This window comes from Conger conger, chromosome 2, assembly GCF_963514075.1.
Source record: "Conger conger chromosome 2, fConCon1.1, whole genome shotgun sequence".
In the NCBI taxonomy this organism is placed as follows: Eukaryota; Metazoa; Chordata; class Actinopteri; order Anguilliformes; family Congridae; genus Conger; species Conger conger.
In genome coordinates, this window is record NC_083761.1 from 85,087,401 (window position 1) to 85,106,645 (window position 19,245).

At 40.9% G+C, this 19,245-nt stretch overlaps 1 pseudogene; it reads left to right on the top strand.

Annotated features, from left to right (window-relative positions):
* Positions 1-13,042: 13,042 nt before the first annotated feature.
* Positions 13,043-19,245, top strand: part of LOC133121421 (polymeric immunoglobulin receptor-like) — an 86,820-nt pseudogene continuing 80,617 nt past the window's right edge.

Consider the following 19,245-nt stretch of genomic DNA (forward strand, 5'->3'; position numbering starts at 1 on the left):
ATGTACATAGATGAAATGTATTCCATGAACGAATATTTGACACAATAATTCGTATGATTAAGTTACCCTACATTTCCATGAGCAAATTAACATTTAACGTACATTTATGTTGGTAATATCGCTCCGGAAAATAACATTCTTAGCTCAACAATATATTATATTAAGTAAAAAACAACTTGCCACAATGACGATAAGAGCGATCACTACTATTGAATTCAACTGAGAAAAAAATTAGACAAACATGGTCAAAAACGCCGTTTCCGTGGCCCTTATCGCCCACACATTTCCCCAAACACTCATCAAACACCGCACATTGCTGCTCTTGCAATGGGGTTTCTTATGGCATTCTAGCTACATGAAAATAAAACTTTAGCATAGCTTATTCGCTGTACATGGAAAATATATTTCTGAAGACTTACAATTTCAGAAGAGACCGAAACAAATTTGCTGTTATCAAGAATGCGAATACGGATGTGAAAAGGTTATAAAATCGACTGAACTCTGTAAAGTAGGTAGGTTTATGATCTGGCCGACGTTAATAACCGTTATTTATTTAAAAAAAATAAACTACTGTGACGTAGTCCTACTCACTGAAAATAGTGACGTGATCATTTTAACAGAAAACCCCCTGTGGAAGCCTACCGGACATCGGCCTAATATATGAAGTTGTATCAATAACGAATAATAGTTTTTTTTAATTCTCCAAAGAGAATGCGAATTTTTTTTACATGAATGACATAAAGCAATTTCATCTTGAATCAAACTTCATTGTAGCACTGGGATATTTGTTTTTTTATTTGTATAAATATTTCATTTTTATTTCTTGCTCTTAACTTGTTGTGTCCAGCACGTATAGTGTTCTGTTACTTGCTAGTTGGTTGTTGGGGATGTCATATTCTCACAATCAGTGTCGTCCCACTTGAGGGAGGTACAGGGGAAAGGCCCCAACGTGTTTGTCTTGTTTGTTGTGTGGATATATTTCCAAAATCAGTGTTTATTATTTTTACAATGTGTTGTCTTTGTCATTCTTTGTCATTGGCTTAATGTAAATCACTGTCAGGTACATTTTATGTATGAAAGCTCTCATATACATTTTAAGTTCATTATTATTATTATTATTATTATTATTATTATTATGATGATGATGAAATAGGCCACGTTCGCTAGTTTGCTCCTATTTCAATGTTTTAGATGAAGTAGCAACTTTCTAATCAAATGTAATACGAATCGGAAAATAAAAATGTGAATGCACGTTGACTGACCGCAGCTCAGATAGATGTTTTCAGTTACTCTGGAGGGCGCCATCACGCAAGCTGTATCCTATATGCATCGATGCACTTGAGGAGAGACCGTAAGAGACATTTAATTTTAGCTCGGCTTGAGAACAGGTAAGCCATTAGAAAACCCAAATAATAATTTACGGTATGATATCTGTGACTTTTATAATACATAAATAACACTTCAATCATTTTGCTAAGCTAGCAAGCTAGCGAACACTAGTAGCCTAACATTAGTTAACATAAACATGAGAGGAATACTGCTAGCTGAGTCACAAACAAGTGTATACAGCTAAGTATATCTAACCCTATATCGAAGTAGTTTGCTTTGTTGTATGATTTGTCTAGCTAATATATGTTGGCCAGTAACCAGAGCAGCATTTAGCCAGCTAAGTTACAGCTGTTATTCGCTAGAGCTAGCTAGATGGCTAACGATGGCTACCTTACCAAGCCAGTGACCGTTATTTCAAATGGAATGAACTGGAGAGGTGGGAAGAGCGAGGGGTTTCTAGCTAGTGAATATGGTGCCCAGTGCACTGTAGCATTCATTTTACATTTACATTTTAGTCATTTGGCAGACGCTTTTAATCCAAAGCGACTTACAAGTGCATAGGTTCTACCACAAGTCAAAGCATCACATCCAGAACTAGGAAAATACACCTGGACTGCTGTTCTAAACATATAGTCGTCATCATAAGTGCAATTTTTTTTTTTTTTTTTGGGGGGGGGTTAGACAGGGTTAGGGGTATCAGAAGGGGGGGGGCGGGGTAAATCAGGAGGGAGGACTAAGGTAGAGTTTGAAGAGGTGTGTTTTGAGTCTGCGTCGAAATAGGGGGAGGGATTCTGCTGTCCTGACAGCGGTAGGCAAGTCATTCCACCACTGAGGAACCAGAACGGAAAACAGGCGTGAACGTGCAGCTCGACCGCCAGGTGCCCGTAGAGAGGGAACTGTAAGGCGACCAGAGCTGGCAGACCGGAGTGGTCTAGCTGGGGAGTAGGGAGTGATCAGGGATTGTATGTAATGTGGGGCAGTCCCCTTAGCAGCCTGAAATGCCAACACTAGGGCCTTGAATCGGATGCGTGCGGCAATAGGAAGCCAGTGGAGGCCAATGAGAAGCGGGGTGACATGAGCCGACCTGGGCTGACTGGTGATCAAGCGGGCTGCAGCATTCTGGACCAGCTGGAGGGGCTTGATGGCGCACGCTGGGAGACCGGCTAGGAAACTCAGAAACTCATGCATCTTCTATGAAAGGAAGGGTTTTACATTCATTCAATTGGGTAATGTTATGTGATCTCTGAAATGTGTATTTTAGCTCTGAGCTGCCCTCCAGCGCTCCCCTGTGCTGTCTCCTCTCTCTGAAACACTTATAGAGGGCTGTTGGATGAGTTTATCAAAGCATGTTTTAAAAAGAAAAATTAGAATTTTCTTGGGAATGGCCTTAACCTGCCTGTTCCTTAGGGAGGTAAAGCGGATGTTTCAGGAACGATACATCCGGGATTTTGCTCCCTGGTACAGTTTTTTACGATCACTTTGGCGCTAATATCAGTCGCAATTTTCATTGTGCATTGTGCATCCACATCTTTGAAGCAATCTTGCACTTCCAAACTCTTTGATTCAAATTCCTAATTTATCATGAAATACTATAGGAAAATTTGTTTCAGATCACTCACACACAGGATACCTATAGCTTCAATGTTTCGTTTTTTTTACAACACTTTACTTACTTTTTAAAATACTTCATACAGGTCTCAAATTTGTTATAAATGTAGGGAATGGTGGAAAGATCTTTGTTTCACATTTATTTTGCTAACAAGATTTTTTCTCCTCTTCTTACACACGTCTTTTCGTAGTGTTCTATTAAGAAAATGTGCGCCGAACAGATGACTTTATGAAATATTGTCTTTTGTGTGCGACACAACACTATTTATATGTTTTTGTATTTTTGAGGTTTGCTTTAGCTAGTCAACTAGGCAATATTATGAGCAAGCAACGTACTTGGCTATGTAACTAGCTGGCTATATAACTGTGATATTTGAGACAAATTAAAGTTTAGCTAAACACGCATGATTTGTTTTTTGCTACCGGTAGCGAACTGGTATTGTTTTATAACTAGGTATGTAGTCTTCGCTCGGATAATAAGCAATAGTGTACAGGTTTTCAGTGATCGAATGTCTGGAGTGCAATTTGGCCAGCGGCAATTAGAACAAATTTTCACCCAATGAGCTTGTATTGTTATCCAGCTGTGCAGCGTTTTGATACAGAGTGACAGCCCGTCAACTGTATATTTAGAAATGTAAAGACTATAAACACGGACTGAGGGTGAGTCAACATGTCAGTGAGCCTTTTTCAACGATATGAAAGGATGTACAATGTTTTTACACAAAAATCTTACCTATTGTACCTTTAAACAATTGTCCATGCCAGCTAAAGCTGATATTTGGACTTCAGTATTGTATTATGTAGTACTGTATTTTTGTTTATAACAGCACTTCATGTGTATTTTACTAGTTATGGATGTGATGCTTTAACTTGTTGGATGCACTTGTAAGTCGCTTTGGATTAAATGTGTCTGCCAAATGACTAAAATGTAAATGTAAAAGCATGTTTTTATCTGCGATGCCTGTTTTTCAGTCTGTATTTTTCAATGTTTTATATGAATTGTGAATTAAGATTTTACATTGTGAATGTGCACACGACTAGGCCCTTATGTCATGTGTCCTTCACTGTTTCCGTAACAACGGAGAATGTAACTTGTCGCTTGTTGTCGTTGTCCCCTGGTATGTGCATGTAATATTGTACAGTTATCTTTCTAACTTCATGTCCTATATTATAAAAACTAGTGGAGGGACTATCGATGAAAGGGGCTGTAATTCCTACATGGTTTACCCAATATGGATGCCACCAAATTAAAGCTGAAAGCCTGCACATTAATAGTGGTTGTTTTATTTGAACTGTTAATTTGCTGGAGTACAGGGAGCACAACAAAAAGTATGTTACTGTCCAAATACTTATGGACTGCACTGTATACTCTGTCCAGTTTATAGATGACATCTGAAACATCAGTCATGGAGTTCACTGATGTCCCAGACGAAGGTCAGAGGGAAGTCCTTCATCCTCTCCTGGAAGACTTTGTCGAAGCGTTCACTCTGAGCCACCGTAAGGTTGTTCTTCCAGTCCCCAATTGTACCTGAATCACAACAACACACAGGTAACTATTACCTTCAGTGGTGATATAACAGTGATAGCTAATTGTATTTCTTTAGATTAAAAAAATGAAATGGTACAATTAATCATCAGAAGTAAAAATAATATTGCTATTATTATTGTTATTAGGGATTTATTTGGTAAGATAACATCTGACAGAAGAGTATCAAGTGCTGAAAATGATCATATAGAAAACCGCTCCCAATCTTATTGCAGAGTGTTCCATGGGGAACCTATAAGAGAAAGCATTTGAGCTATTGAGACTATAAATGTAACAGCAGGTAAAGTGGGCTGAGTGTAGTACACATCCTCCTTCAGGGAACTGACAGACTGAGTCGGGGGGCAGAGGATTGGAGGGTTGGAGGGTTGCAGTTGATTCCATTTCAGTTTGCTGAGTTCAGGAAATGAACTAAAATGAATTTTGTGAATGGGGAAAAAAGGTAGTAATTTTAGCACCATTTTACTGAATTACTTGACAGTGCAGACAATGGTGCTGATTTATCTAAACACCTTATTGCAGCGATACAATTTAGAAACTTCTGAACTTCATTAATTTGTGTTAACCTTTGATGCATTTAGGACAGCCTCTTCCACCTTCTATACAGATACATACTCAACAAACAGTGAGTGTGGATATACAGATGGATAGGTCTACTCGCCTTGGTTTTTTCCTGTGAAGACTGCATTTGTGTTAGAAAATATAAACCAACATGAAGAGAGAAAATTAGGCCATTTTGAAGCGGGGAAATCGAAAAGAGGGGAAATAGCTTGTACAACAACTTGGAATGTCCTAAAAAAGAAAGAAACTGCTGGCGTACTGAGCCATCAGACATCAAACAGGTCGACTAAGGACAACAACAGCAGTTGATGACAGAAACATTGTGAGAGCTATAAAGGAAAACCCCAAAACATCAGTCAGTGACAATCTCCACAGGGCAGGGGTGAAGGTATCTCAATCAACCGTTCAAACAAGACTTCGAGAGCAGCAATATTGAGGCTCTACCACAAGATGCAAACCACTCATCAGCAGTAAGAATCAGAAAGCGAGATTACAATTTGCAAAGAAGTACAGAGATGAGCCAGATAAGTTTTATGGACTGAAGAGACCAAGATGAACCTCTACCAAAGTGAAGGAAAAGCCAAAGTGTGGAGAAAGAAGGGATCTGCTCATGATCCAAAACATACAAGCTCATCTGTGAAGCACAGTCATGGCTTGGGCTTGCATGGCTGCTTCTGGAGTGGGCTCACTAATCTCTATTGATGATGTAGCTTGTGATGAATTCACAAGAATTGATCATTCAGGATGAAATTAGGCTCTGCACTTTTACCACACCTGAAGTGTTTGATTATGAATATCTGGCGACAAGAACGAGATATGGCAGCAGATTTTCACAGCTGTGCAGAGAGCTTGGGAATTCTATCTTGATTTGGCTCCATCCTTCACAATTTTGAAATCACTAGTTCACATTGATGCAGTTCATTAATGTATGTGCAGTTGAATTAGAGATTGGTAGTCAGAGCCCACTTGCTTAATAGCGTTCTTCATTGTTCTCTCACTGATTCTGCAATCTTTTTACATTACATTACATTAATGGCATTTGGCTGACGCTCTTATCCAAAGTGACATACAGTTGATTAGACTAAACAGGAGACAGTCCTCCTCTATGCTACGCTACAGACCGCACTACTTTGTTGCAGCAAGCGACATTCCTCACCAGCTGTACTTACAGTAATTGGGAAAAAAAATATATATCTAATTTGTCGTTTATGAAGGAACATTTCCCAAAATATTAAAAGGGAAATTAATTCATATCTTTTTCTGAGGGACCTCTGGATCTGCTACATTCAGCCCCCAGAGGGCGCTAAAACCCTTTTTTTTGTGTTTTGAAATGCAAAACAAAATTATTATTGTCATGGAAACGCAAACTTAAAGAACCAAATGGTCATAAATACCCCACTGCAGTCACATGTAGGAGTCACATGTGGTAAAACATTTTAATGAATGCTCATTTACTCCTATTAGTAATGTTGACAGGCTAATTTAGACTTACAGTTTTTTACAATCGTTTTCACACTTGTCTCAATACCATGTCCACTTTTTCAAAACACTTAACACATTCACCATATCATTAGACTATGTGAACCAAACTGTGGATATTTTTGCATTGCTTTCATACTAAAGGCATTCAATTACCACTTCCTCCAAAATTCATGAATACCTCTCTCAGTCAGTGTTCACTACCAGCAAATGTTTGTACAAATACAGCAAATTTTGCAGACATTTAGATACTCTGTTCAAAACAGTTAACTTTCAGTTCAAAACCCAATAAAATTCTGATCATTGTGGAAGGAAATATGCTGCATTTTGGCAGAAAAAAGAAACTATATGCTTGAAATACGTAAGACAGATCATTCTGATTTGAGCAGAAAGTTTATTCAGTTTATTCATTTTTTTTGTTTGCAGCCTTATTACCATCTATACAAAAGTGATCATACTTGCATTGAAATGTGCATGTATATAGGGTAAATATAGATGTAGTTGTCACTGAAGAGATTTTTCCACTATGTACTGTTGAAACCCCTGGCTGTCATTTCAGTGAACAACCTACTCAGGTGTTTGTTGTTTGTGCCCCGTTACCACATATACAAAAGGGGCCACCTTTGGATTGGCATTTGCATTCTTTAGCCTTGGTGGGGAAAATGGATGCAGCCAGAGGTAGAGGAAGAAGACATCGTGGAAGAGCAAGAACAGTTGTGTCTGATGAAATCAGAACCACAGTCATTGATCATGTGGTAAATCATGGTCTGTCCCTGAGGGAATCAGGTTGAGGGTTCAACCAAACTTGCCTAGATCCACAGTGGCTTCAATAGTGAGGATTTTCAGGCAAACCAACTGGTACTATACAGTATTTACAGCATTCTGACTGAAGGAGTTCAATTGATGTGTATATTACAGCAGTACTGTGATTTGAGAAGTCTCCAGATGTATCAGTGCACATTTGTCTTTGACTCACTACAGGACCCAGCGGTTAACTCACACAGTCATAAAGGGGGAAGGGGAATAATGTTTACACCTCAACAGGATGATACAATAGTTGGGATGGTCATTGTCAACAGCAGCATCAGGCTAAGAGAAATACGCAACAACATAATTGCAGACAAGAACATTTTTCCAAACATTGACATTGTAAGCACTACAACCATTTCAAGAGTGCTACAGAAACATCAGATCGGGATGAAACAGTTGTACACTGTCCCCCTTGACAGGAACTCTGAGGGTGTCAAGGAACTCAGGTACCAGTAAGAAGTTTATGAAGGTATATGTGAAGGTTTAGGACCACCACCCACATGAACAGATGTCACTTCCAGATGCAATGGCTGCTGGGTGTATGGACATAACAGTGGAACACATCCAGGGCTGGATAAGGCACGCAAAAAGATGCTTTCCTCGGTGTATAGCAAGAGATAACATTGGGAGTGATGTTGATGAAAATCTATAGCCAAATGCAGAGGACAGGATGGATGGGCCAGGCCAACAGTAGACTTCTGATACTGATAGGCAGACAATATATGTGCAAATTGCTGTTTATAGTGGAAATATTGCTATTTGGTTTGTATTTGTTATTGATTGTAATGTGTTTTGAGTAATTGATTGTATTGTATTTTTCTTTTCTGAATTACAGTATATTGCACTGTGAGAACAAACGTCAAAATACTGAAAACCCTCTGAAGAATACTGTTGCTTTTGTGATTTGTTTCTTTATCATATATTGTTTTACATTACACAGTAAAAATAGTTATTCTGGGTTTCCAATATTGTAAAACATTCATTCATTTACAGTTTACTATAAATTTACCACACTCAGTCATGACATCTATTATGAGAGGCAAACCAACAGATCAAAAGTTTATTTAGCTGCTTGGCTTGAAATATTTGTGGATGCAAAAATAGAGGAAAGGGAAACACATAATATATGTATTTAGCAATGCTCCAAGTTGTTTGTGTTTTGCAGTTCATTGAACATTGAGTGACAAAGTAGTCTTATGGGAGAAAGCATATGCTATAGTTATGGCAGCATGAGTCACTTTTGGGTGAAATATTAAGTGTTTTGGTGGTTGAAGTGCATTTTGCACCAAAGGTTAACTGACGTGCTCAAGTGTGTGTTTCAAAAGCACACTGTGTGAAGAGTTTTGAAAAAGTGGACATGGTATTGAGACAAGTATAAAAACGATTGTAAAAAACTGTATTCATCAGTGTTATCATCAGGCAAGAGTATAAGAGTAAATAACTCCACAGCTTCTCGGAACTGTATCAGAGGGCAAGGCCAGTGCTTTCACCACAAATTTCACACTTCTGCAGAAGCCCTTCAAACAGAAATGTCCACAGGTCCACAGTTTCCATTTCAGATTTTAATCTTCTGTGAAACATCAGTTGGGTAGACTATTGCCAACTTAACAGTAATCACATAGCGCATGCTTTTAGACTTACAACTGCATGATGAAATATCCTAGAGCCCAGAGAGAACGTGTCATCTGCTCTTTTCTGATTTGTGTTTGTTGGGACAGGAGTGCTGCAATCAAGAGAGAATAGACGATGTGGGACAAAGTTACGCTGCCAAAATAACACCGGTGAGCCCTGCAATCGACTGTGTCACCATTGGTCCAGGTTTTCTTGAACCAAAGCACTAGGTCTGTCAACAGACAGACGTTTTCCCCTTTTTATTGCTCTTAGATTGTCTCTGATGTCATCGCACCGGCCTCAACCGCCAGAATCGTTCCAGTCTCAGCTTTAACGTCTCAGTATTTTGAAATCACCACATCGCCACAGTGTTTATGCTGTTGATGATGATTAATATGGATAATGATAGGCATATGATTTCAAACTAACAGGCTTTAACAACATGCTCATCAACTGTGCCCCCAGGATGCTATAATAGTATGTTATATAGAAGATGTGTTTGCCTCTGCACTCAACTGTTTGACATTTGTAATAAAACATTTTTTATACATTTTGGTTTCACCATGTAGAAATTACAGCAGTGTACATCAGTCCCCCAATTTCAGGGTACCATAATATTTGAGCACAGCAGTGTTATGTAAATGAAAGTAGTCATACTTTAATGTTTAGTATTTTGTTGCATATCCTTTACATGCCATGACTTCCTGTTGTCTGGGACCTATCAACATCAGCAGAGTCTGGATATCTTATTTTCAGGTTGTCCTGCAGGCAATACTAATACTCTTTGCATTTCAATGGATGGATCTCTATGGGAATTGCGGGCTGGGACTAGATTCAGTTGTAAATAATGCTGATAACATAGAGGGAACACATTTGTTGGCTAAAGGGGTTTAAGTCATCAAGGGTCCAAGGTATTATCAAATGAGCCTCAAGCCACCCTACCGCTGGCACATATGCTGTAAATAAATGTTTCTCCTGACAAATTCCCCATGTTGAACTCAACGGAAACAATATTAACTGCCAGTTTGGAGTTACTGGCTGTGAAGCTTGCTCCGGAGGAATGGGGTCACTGGCTCAAAGGCTCCAGCACCCCCTTTCTGGTATGGACTGATCACAAAAACTTTGAGTATATCCGTTCTGCCAAACACATCAACTCTCGTCAAGCCCTGTTTTTTTGCCCGATTCAACTTCACCCATTCCTATCACCCTGGCTCTGAGAGCAGCCAGACATCCTCTCCCGAAGGTTCCTATCCTCAGAAGAGCCTCCAGAGTCCACCTCCATCCTCCCCAATTAGTGCCTGGTTGCGGGGGCTCGGTGGGACGTTGAATCCCTACTCCGTTCAGCCTAGCGGTGTGAGTGGGACCCCAGTACCTGTCCTATTGGCTCTGTCTATGTGCCTGAGTCTGTTCGCTCCCAGGTTGTCCAGTCGGGGCACTCGTCCAAACTGTCATGTGACCCGGGCCTCAGACACACGACATCAGTCTGTGGTTTTGGTGGCTGGGGAGTTTTGTCTCGGCCTGCTCACTTTGTGCACAGAACAAGACCTCTAATCAGCCCCCTCTGGGTCACTACGTCCACATCAACGTTACATTACATTATTGGCATTTGGCAGACGCTCTTATCCAGAGCGACGTACAGTTGATTAGACTAAGCAGGAGACAATCCTCCCCTGGAGCAATGCAGGGTTAAGGGCCTTGCTCAAGGGCCCAACGGCTGTGTGGATCTTATTGTGGCTACACCGGGATTAGAACCACCGACCTTGACCGTGTCCCAGTCATTTACCTTAACCACGACACTACAGGCCACCCCGTCCCTTGCCTGTTCCCTAGAGACCCTGGTCCTACATATCGTTGGACTTTGTGACCGGTTTGCCGCTGTCTGATGGTCACACTGCTATCCTCACCGTTGTTGTCTGGGAGCAGTGGTGAATCATCTCTTCAACTCTAACTTTGCCTCTGGAGACCAGGAAAACCTCAGTTTAGAAGAAGCCAAGGAAGTAAGGGGAGCCACCAAGGTGCTGAAGTTAAAGATGAACCAAGTGAAATGTTGTAGCTCCTGAATCCTGCTTCTCCCTCTGGATTTGGATGCGGATATAAACAGGACGTAGCCTCCGCCAATCACCTTCTGCGTTGTTCAATTAGTTTTTAGTAACAAACTCCCTGGCTGGGTGGGGTCCCTGTTTGATTATAACTCATTTGATTATCCCTGTTTTCTATGTATTATAAAGTGCTACACAATGTGAAAAATATAATGCATAAATATTTAGGAAATGGTAATGATAGTTATCATGCACTGGCCACCAAGAGAGCACAGACTACAGAGTACGAGGGACCAAAGAGGTGGGCACTGAGAGGAACAGGAAGTGAGACTCACGCTAAAGGGAGCTGGAGTCTCTAACAGACACACACACCCGTCAGGCACATATGGCTCTCACTCTGATACTCTTCCTCTCCTTCCTCTTCCTCACTGTGCTGCCAGGTAGGACTTGTTTTTCATACTGTATACTGAACTCTGGAGCATTGTAGCAGAGAGAATGTCTGTGCCTGAAACTTGAATCAATGAGTTAAACTGAAGATTGTTGTTAACGGTACATCAAACTGCTATGATGTGGGTAAAATATATTTTTGCGAATCATAAATATAAGAAGGCCATTGCTACAGACTTGGAATTCATGCGCACCTTTTTGTTTTGGCTCTTGGGCAGTTCACTGTATTTTAACTAATAATGTATAAGTAATACAAATCCAACTTTAGAAATGCATTTCAAACTGTATGCTTGTGTGGCATTAATGGCAGTTTATATTTTTTGTTTATTCTGAGAGATTTTAATTAACCCTTACACTGCATTTTCCAATTTTCTTAACATCGAAGCCATTAAAACCACTTCATTAAAAAAAGTACATTTCATGAGGATTAGCTGATAACAATTTCATGTTTGTGATTATTTTAGTTTCACCAAAAAGGGAAGTTGAGGTGATCTTGTTCTCTCAGTGTCTGAATTGGCTTCAGACCAGCTAAAATGGGTTGGGTGCCTACTGTGGTGAGCAGAGGGTATTAACCACAGGAAATAATGCTGTTTTTAGCTCTGCTAAAATAAAGAAAACTGAAAGAGTGGAAGGAAGGCACATCTGTGTGTGCGCTCCCTCTGAAAGTGTTGCATTTAAAACCACCTGTGATGGTATGTTCTATGTTCTTCTCAAATATCATTGTTTTCGTTTTTGTGATGCCATAGTATAATTTTTTGAAGTCAATGATCTCAGGAAATATCCAAGAAACGCTTCAAAATCAACTCCAGTGAAATATTTCCGTTGCTCTTCAGTAACAAAAAACATAAAAACAATTATATGGTATTGTCTTCACTTGGTGTTGACAATCAACCATTTTATTTTCACACAAGGACATCATAACAACCTGTCCAATGATGCATTCATTATAATACATTGGTGTGTTAGTGGTTTGTTATGGTGGATTACATTACATGTTATTTAGCTGACACTTTTATCCAAGGCACTTAGTTGATAAGCCTAAGCGGGGGACAATCCCCCCTTAAGCAATGTGGGGTTAAGGGCCTTGCTCAAGGGCCCAACAGCTGAGCGAATCTTTTGTTGCTACCCTGGGGACTTACACGTACCTTAACCACTAGGCTACAGGCCACCCTTGAATAAGAATGAATTAGAGTATTAGTGGTGTTCCCCTGTGTACTTTATTCAAACATGAGAGAGAAAAGGGGAACAGATCGAGATGGTTGGGTGGAGGATTGAAACCCAAAACACACAGGACGGTTCACACTTAGCCTGAGAGTCAGCTGCCCTACAGACTGCACCACACTGTGCTCTGTAAAATACACCCACACTGATGATGTGTGTGTTTCTCTCTGCAGATGCTGATGGTGTGTACACAGTGAGTAATGTAGTTGTACAGAGAGGAAGATCTGTCACCATCCCATGTCTCTATGATAGAGAATATGAAAGTCATGTGAAATACTGGTGTCATGGTTCATTCTGGAATGTCTGTAAAACTGTAGTTCGCACTGACTCTCCAAAAGTTAAAGGTGAAACATCAATCACTGATGACCCCACCCATCATGTGTTCACTGTTACCATGAGAAAGCTTCAGGTGAAGGATTCTGGGTATTACTGGTGTGCTGTAGAGATCCAGGGCGCTCAAGTTAAGAAAGCATATCTGCACCTGTCAGTCACTGCAGGTAAGATGGCTGCAGCACACACTGCACTCAGTGAGACCTGCTTCCTCTTAATAATGGCATCTTCACTATTCCAGTGTTACCCAATCATACGCTGCGCAGAACTTTCTACTGCAGATTGCTGCACTGTGGGTAAATGAGTGATCTTACCTCTTATGCTAGCAGTATTAAATTCTTCCAGAACATGTAAAAGTCCAGGCAAGTCATTGCTTCACTGCAGAACTGTTGGAGTATTTGGACTCTGCACCTCCAGCAGGATGGTGCTGTAATTGCATTATTTTGCTACACCATTCCCAGTCTGTATCCAAGACAGTATCAATACGACATTTATTTGTTTTGGTCTACAAGTGACGTGTAGAGTTTGTGTATCAATGAATATTTTTGTGTTTATTCTGTGGTGTTCAGACACTCCTGGACTCTGGGTTGAGCAGCAGGAGGTGGCCGGTGTGGAAGGGGGCCATGTCAGTGTGCCCTGTCACTATAATGAACCGAGAAGCATGAAGAAGTGGTGCAGGATAGGGGGCTCCTGTGTGCAAGTGAATCCTGGTAAATCTGGAAGATCAGAGATGACAGATGACCGCTCTGAAAAGGTCTTCCCTGTGACGGTGAGGGAGCTGAACATGGAGGACACAGGCTGGTATTGGTGTGCTGCTGGAAAACTACAGATCCCTGTTCACCTCACTGTCACTCAGAAAACTACAACGGCCACAGTCACCACATGTAAGGAACTCCAAACGAGCCTGTATAAGAATGCATTCTATCCTCGAATTTTCAATGATCTTTTCTGTCACTTTCTGGCAGTGAGGGTTGAGGGAAACAGAGTGTTCTAAATGTCATGTTGTGAAACCCTTTGGTGCTAGCTAGTGCCCTCTCACAGACTGTAGGGTGCACACCAGTGCTGAGTTCTGTTCTTACCACAGTGTCACAACACTCATGCACCCATTCGCACACACACAGACACACACACACACACACATTCGCACACACACACACACACAGAAGCACACACAGAAGCACACACATTCGCATTCACACACATGCACACACAAATAAATGCAATGACACTATAAATAACACCATAAAATATCAATAAAAATTCTTAACTTTATTTATTAACATCATGTTTTCCTCCATGGGGGCGACATGGCTCAGGCAGTAAGAGCAGTCGTCTGGCAGTCGGAGGGTTGCCGGTTCGATCCCCCGCCCGGGCTGTGTCGAGGTGTCCCTGAGCAAGACACCTAACCCCCAAAATGCTCCTGACGAGCTGGTTGGGGCCTTGCATGGCAGCCAATCGCCGTCGGTGTGTGAGTGTGTGTATGAATGGGTGAATGGAGAAGCATCAATTGTACAGCGCTTTGGATAAAGGCGCTATATAAATGCCTGCCATTGACCATTTACCTCCACTGTCTCTTCATAGCACCCCATTCTTCAGCATCTGCAGCACTAAGCACGTCTCTTCTGGTGACCACAGCAACCACAGCAGCAACATCCTCCAAGCCTTCAACCTCAAAGCATTCAACGGTCTCAAAACCTCTCTCACCTGTTCCAGCAACAACTACTTACAATATAAGGTGTGATATTCATGATGGAAGAGCCAGTAAAATCTTCAAGTCAGTTTCTTTTTAAATCAAGAAGTTCAGTATAAAAACAAAAGCATTAACATTAGTAACCTAGTAAAGTCTGTCTATTTTTTTCTTTAAGTTGGTACTTTTCCTGACAAATGTGTCTCAAAATCCCCCCTGTCTCAAAGTCAGTGAGGCCTCCTCCTGCAGACATGCTCACTAAAGTCCAGATAACCAGGCCTCTTCAGAACTTATCAGCAGCACATGGCCCAGTGCATGCTGGGATGTGGTACACACTGCCTGTACTTGGTGTCCCACATGACCCCTAGTGCTTCCATTTCCTTTTTCACTACCTGTTTATGGAGTCCAACAGTTTTCTCTGTGCATGTTTGGGCTTGTCTGTGCTCTTCTGAACTGATGGAGAAGGCTGCAGTACTCAGAGAGACTCCTGTGTCATTTGGGCATTTCAAATGGGCAGAACATTTCACACACCCTGTTGCTGTTGTTCAGTCCTTCAGATCTCACAATCATCCTGATGGCACTAGGGATGCTGTTGCTGGTGGCAGCTGTTGCCACGGTTACCTGGAAGTTGTGTAAGAGACACAGTGAGTATCCACATGAAGTACGCTGAGTGTGAAAGAATAGTGTGGGTGCTGTATGTAGGAGCAGTCAGCACAGCATTAGTGAAGTGCAGTACACTGAGCACAGGAGTTTGACAGGCAGTAGGGGTCTCATAGGGGCCCTCTCAGCTCTGTCATGATCACACTCTCTTATCACAGCTCATCCTGTGTCTCCTTACAGAGGGAGTCCAGCCTCACACAGGAGCAAGAGAGGACCGGAGCAACGAGCTGACGGTACGGCTGTTTTACACTCTGCACTCTGAGTGTCAGTTACTGTCAGTCAGTATCAGTCAATGTCAGTCAGTGTCAGTGAGTGTGGTCAATGTCAGTCAGTGTCAGTGAGTGTGGTCAATGTCAGTCAGTGTCTGTCAGTCAGTGTAGGTCAATGTCAGTGAGTGTGGTCAATGTCAGTGAGTGTCAGTCAGTGTCGGTCAATGTCAGTCAGTGTCAGTTAGTGTCAGTCAATGTCGGTCAATGTCAGTCAGTGTCAGTCAGTGTTAGTGAGTGTGGTCAGTGTCAGTCAGTGTCGGTCAATGTCAGTCAATGTCAGTCAGTGTCGGTCAATGTCAGTCAGTGTCAGTGAGTGTCAGTCAGTGTTGGTCAATGTCAGTTAGTGTCAGTGAATGTCAATCAAACTTCAATCAAAATTTGACCTGGGGCCTCATTTATAAAACTGTGCTTAGGATTCACGTCAAAAGGTTGTGTTAGCATGAAACCTAGGACGTGCGTAAATAAATATTCTGATTTATAAAACAGTGCATACGCACGTCCCACGCCAGTTTTCCTTTATAAATCACAATCAACTCTAAATGTGGCGCAACTTTGCCAGCTTCATGTCCCGCCCACAGTTGCCTATAAATAGGCAGTGAAACACCCCTAATGAATATGCATTTCACGAAGACAACAATGGCAAACGCTGAAAAGAAGGCCAAGAAAAGGGATTTCAGCCATTTGATTGCCTTTGAAAAGCTACAGGTGTGGGAATTATCCTGATTGATTGTAAATGACGAACAGTTCTGCACAACGAATGTGATGATGACGATAATAATAATAATAATAATAATAATAATAATAATAATAATACACGTTATTTGTCTAGCACCATTGAAAACACAGTTACAAAATTAAGAGATAAAACGAACAAAAATGTATAACAATAAACACATTATAAAACATAATATATGAATATGATAACAATATATGAAACTATGCTTGTATCTGCCCGACTGACGCATTGTAAACGGCATCAGTGCAGCGCAATTTGTCCGACTGTTCACCACATTATTTATGAGAATACATTTAATAACATGAAGTCTTGTTTAACAATTCGTCTACATATTTGAGGGATTATTTTACAACAACATCTCCGTTTATATTTATCATCCTAAATCATATTTTTTGGGCACTCCAGGGAGCATCAATCAAACAGCTGTTTGTTTATTCGTTGTAAGAGAGGCTTTTGTCCGTTTTCGAAAATTAACTCTTCGTATATGATACGTGAGGTAATATTTCATTACATTACATTACATTACATTGCATGTCATTTAGCAGACACTCTTATCCAGAGCGACGTACAAAGTGCAAATTAAACACAAGAACAAGTGCAAAGAGGACCTGAGAGGACAGTATAGTTCCGAGTCCTAGTGTAAACATGCAGAAAATCTGAACCCTTTAAGAGTACAATCAACAACAATCAATTTCGATTTATTTTACACAGTGGTATCTGTTGTGTATCATTTTCGACTTCTCTCGTCGCCAAATGTTGTGTTGCACTTAGGAAGGGAGAGAACCCGTATAGCGAGATTCAACAATACAACACTTTAATAAGTATAACAGGGACGACGCACGTCCTTAAAGCAGCCATACCCAGCCACAACTCCCGGCAAATCTTTATACCTTTTTACATCCTGTTTCACTTCCCGTTTACCTGGTCTTACGTCACGAGCATTAAAGGCACAGTTTATCATTTCTCTAGTTAATGTGCGTAGGCATGGGTCAGAGTTTCCGTGGAGGACCGCACATTTTCCCGTCAAGTTCGTTTTTTATAAATGCCAAAATTTGCTTAGAAAGTGGAGTACGCATTCTTTTGTGCCTACGCAACGTTTATAAATGAGGCCCCTGATCCGCAAAACACAGAACGGCAGAATGGAGAAGGACATACAGTGATTGTGGGGGTGTGGGCATGTAGAAGAAATGACTGCTAGAGTACAGTGTGATAGTTCTTTATTCATATATTCAGAAACGCTGCACTTATCAAACTAAACTACGTTCAGAAAAATCTCAAGTTGAATACTTTCAGCCACACTTTCAGTTTCTGGTTGGAGATGTCCAGTAGCAGCACCTGCAAGTCTATAGACACTAAGTAACGGTTTAACTGACACAGACTAAGCTTCGTCTGGACAAGATTGTGTTTTCTATAGGACGAGCTTTTATCTTTGTTCATAGCAAAATGTGTGCATTTGTTTTTTTTATCTCTCTGTAGCTTGATGTTGTTTCACTGTTACTTGTTAATGGGCTGACTTGCTTGTCTCTGCTCCACCAGTTGAACGGCCCTTCTGTACAATATGAAAGCTAGAGGTCTGTGCAGATAGACCAGCTGTTATGAGTTCAACGTTGTGTCTCTCCCCTGGCAGACTGCAGACCCTGAAGATGAAGTGACCTACAGCACAGTGTTCACCAACACACAGTCATCACCACACAGAATAAGTCCACATCAGTCACAGGTTGGGTAGCGGCTGGATTTCTCACACATTTATAAAGTGCCTTTGCAGAGAATCGTACTGTTAATATTCAGTCTCATCTCTTCCTTCCTACATGTCTTTAGAGATCCTGTATTCCTTAGAAATCACACTTTATTTTGTTGCAATACGGATAGTTTGGCAAATATTACACTTGATCATAAGACAGCCTCTGTGCCTGCTTGTTGAGGGAAAATGTTCCAGAATGTTCACTAGTGAGTTAATGTTGTTCTCCTCTGCTCTGGTAGCAGTGGGAAACACGGACAGGGTTTGGGGTCGATTCCACTGTCTGTTCAGTCAGGCAATGAAATTACAATTAAAAAAATATATATTTAATTAAATATTTGACAATCGATTTATGTATCGATTAATGGGATCATCCTCAATGGGGAAGTTTTCACATAATGTACTTGAATTGACTGAATTGTCTGAATGAAATTGAGCCGACCCTCTAACCGTGCTCAGTAACAGAAACATGTTCCCCTTTACTGTCCCAGCCGTCTGAAAACCCTGCAGATGAGGTCCTGTACTGCTCAGTCGTCCTGAAAAATGTACAGGTGAGATTGTTCATCATATCTCAGAGTCAGCTACACAGCCAGTAAATATCAGAATTTAGAGTTGCACACTGATAAAGGTGAACATACTGTATATGTCTGATCAGGAGTTGTTTAAGCTCGATTTGCTTCTTTACTTTAGAGACACAGCACACAGGGTCAATTGCAGTGTGTAGCTGCAGTCTAAACTTTCACAGAACTCAGGAACTGCTATCCAAATCTGTGCATGTCCTGTTCTGTGCAGACCACACACTCATTTCACCGTTCTGCAGCTGATAGAGCCGGTGATGTCATTTACTGCTCAGTTGCCGGGCAGAACACACAGGTACGTTTTGCTGGATTTACAGTTGATTTATTTTATAAATATGTTTCACTGATCATGAAATATCAGCACCAAAATGTCATGGGATACATATTAAAGCCATGTGCTGTGACTTGTGGAACTTGCATTTATTTTTAGTCCCTTTCACATTGACAAACATTCCTATTCCTCTTTTTCGTTTAACCTTTTCTAGTTGTGCTCAAGCGTGCTCGTATTGGAACCCCAATTATCTTGATACCTTTGTGTGAATTTTCCCTGTCTGTTCAGTAGGGGGCAGCAACGTGACGAAAGAGTTACATACCAACAG